The sequence below is a fragment of the Brassica oleracea genome, chromosome C5 (assembly GCF_000695525.1).
Source record: "Brassica oleracea var. oleracea cultivar TO1000 chromosome C5, BOL, whole genome shotgun sequence".
In the NCBI taxonomy this organism is placed as follows: Eukaryota; Viridiplantae; Streptophyta; class Magnoliopsida; order Brassicales; family Brassicaceae; genus Brassica; species Brassica oleracea.
In genome coordinates this window covers 26,860,582-26,863,262 of record NC_027752.1, presented here as the reverse complement: position 1 = coordinate 26,863,262, position 2,681 = coordinate 26,860,582, and the positions used below count along the sequence as shown (strand labels likewise).

Below are 2,681 nucleotides of genomic sequence, written 5' to 3'. Positions count from 1 at the left end.
GGTTTAGAGTTGATGTTTTAAGTTTAGATTAGTTAATCATAAGTTTTTTTTTGGTCAAAGTTAATCAAAGGGTTATAAATGTCTTTTAACTTTCATTTAAGATGAAGGTAAAAGTGGTTAGTGTAAACATGAAAAATAGTACTTTGAAAATTGTATTTTTGACAATTTCCCTTGGTTCTTTATTCCTGCTAATTTGTTTTTCATCATTATTTCGCTTATTTTTACAAGGAAAATTTAAGCTTCTTGACGTTCACTTCAGAAAAATAGCAAATCGGACAGCGAAACAAAGCTTGGGTAACGATCCGTGAAACGTGTGTGTTACGGCTATGCTTTGAAACGGACTGTTACCGTTACCATTATCGGTGGCGAAGGTACATAGGCAAAAGGTGGGGTAGTTGCCCACCATAGTTTTACAGTTTTCTGTGCTTTTTTTAAAAAAAATTTAACAAATGCACCTGTTGATATTGTTGATAAATTATGTATATGCCCCGGATGAAAATTAACTTCTAGATCCTCCACTGACCATTATACCAAGAATTAGTTGAACCGGCTGAAGACCAAACCAAAAAAAAAACTCTTCGAGCCTTTGAGTCAAATACATTATATGAATTTTTGAAATTTATAAATAACTACAATGATGTATTTGCGGTATACTTTTAGTGGGTGTGGTTAGGTACCGTATGTATTTGGTCGCCATTGACGGAGGAAGAGTGTGGAGATTCGAAACGTTGTGAGATACCAAGGAGCGCGTAAGAAAAAGTGAAATTTGAATTAATGGCGTATTGGGCTTTAATGGAGCCCATCTATAATGTTCGACCGTTGAGGGCGAAGTTTAATCTTGCGCTTTTACCCCGAGTCGTGGAAAATGCAGGACCGTCAGTATCCAACGGATCTCAAATCGGTTTGGTTTGGAAAATGTATCCGTTAAATAATCATTACTAACAAAGACGCAATGTATCCGTTAGAAAATTATACCAAAGACTCAACGTTACATACATAAAAGCAGAAAAAAACATAAGTAAAAGCAGACAAAATCTCTCTCTATCTCTCTGTTCTTGACGAAGCTTCGTTTGTTCGGCGGTTTGTGCATTCGGGAACTCGTGAGAATCTTGGATTAGTAAGTTTTTTTTTTTCGGTCTCTCTAATCTCTAGATCGTGAATTTGTTTCTGTTTCGGTCTTATCTTGTTTAGGGTTTTCTTGAAATTGATGCGATCGGTTGGATTTCGTCGTTCTCTTCATGATTTTGCTTTAGGGTTTCAAGTATCTTAATCGTTCTTTGGTTTAATTTGGGTAGTGATGTTGAATCAACAAGGGAAGAAGGGAAGCGCTTGACTCTGCGTGAAACCGTCGTTGAGGTACTTCTCTGTCTTATGCTAGAGTTTGATCTATTGTAAAGTTTGATCGTGTTTTATATTTGGGGTATTATAATTATGGATAATTATCAATATCAGCACTTAAGATCGATTATAAAAAGTTAATAGAGTAGATACTTATATACATACATTTGAAATCTACTTGATTTATTTCTGTGCTAGGGTTTATTAGCACTATTGCTGATTGATATATATATATATATATATTACTTTTGAAGGATTACATAACGATTTATTTCTTTTGCTAGCGTTTATTAGCACTATTGCTGATTGATCTATATATATATATTACTTTGGAAGGATTACATATTGAACGATAACTTTTAATTAAAAGGTTGATGCGAATAGGCATAGGGAACTAATATTGAAATAGAGATTTGTTGTGAGTTCCAAGTTTGTTCTGTCATCTGTTTTTGAAGATGCAGTCTGATGAGTTGTTCTGTTTCAGTTTATTAGCACTATTGCTGATTGATATATATATATATATTACTTTGGAAGGATTACATATTGAACGATAACTTTTAATTAAAAGGTTGATGCGAATAGGCATAGGGAACTAATATTGAAATAGAGATTTGTTGTGAGTTCCAAGTTTGTTCTGTCATCTGTTTTTGAAGATGCAGTCTGATGAGTTGTTCTGTTTCAGTTTATTAGCACTATTGCTGATTGATCTATATATATATATTACTTTGGAAGGATTACATATTGAACGATAACTTTTAATTAAAAGGTTGATGCGAATAGGCATAGGGAACTAATATTGAAATAGAGATTTGTTGTGAGTTCCAAGTTTGTTCTGTCATCTGTTTTTGAAGATGCAGTCTGCTGAGATGTTCTGTTTCAGTTCGTGAAGTACTACAGAAGGTAGTACAGGCGTGCGTCATGAAGATGGAGCTGAATGGGAGTTTGGGTTTTGTGATTGTGTGAACCTGCTGAGCTTGGAAAAGGAAAGAGGATATATGTTTGAAGACATATGGACGTTTTCCATAAAGCAAAAGAGAGTTACTTGAAGATGAAGTTTTCCATTAAAGAAAATGAAAAGTTGTCTTACGTGTATTTGGAAGACTTGGAGAGCAAGTTCTGGTAGCTATATAAGGAGGGGCGTGCCTTATGAGACAGCTAGACCTCATAGAAGAGAGAGAGGTTTCCTTGGTGTGTGGTATTGCTTGGTGTCGAAGGACATTCTGAAGCATTGTCTGATGGAGTCCGATGTGGACTTAGTTTGGTGGCGTTTGAGTTGGCGCTTTGTGTGGTGGAGTTAGCCATCCTGTGTAGCTCGTGTGAGCTTTGTGTGTGCTTGGGTGATC

The 2,681-nt window shown here is 35.5% G+C and overlaps 1 long non-coding RNA gene across 1 annotated transcript; it reads left to right on the top strand.

The window, feature by feature from the left end:
* The first annotated feature begins 950 nt into the window (after positions 1-950).
* On the top strand, positions 951-2,675 carry LOC106294339. The gene is made up of 3 exons (XR_001260818.1): positions 951-1,117; positions 1,296-1,356; positions 2,219-2,675. It is a non-coding gene; the product is annotated as an uncharacterized LOC106294339 (long non-coding RNA).
* The last annotated feature ends 6 nt before the right edge of the window (positions 2,676-2,681 follow it).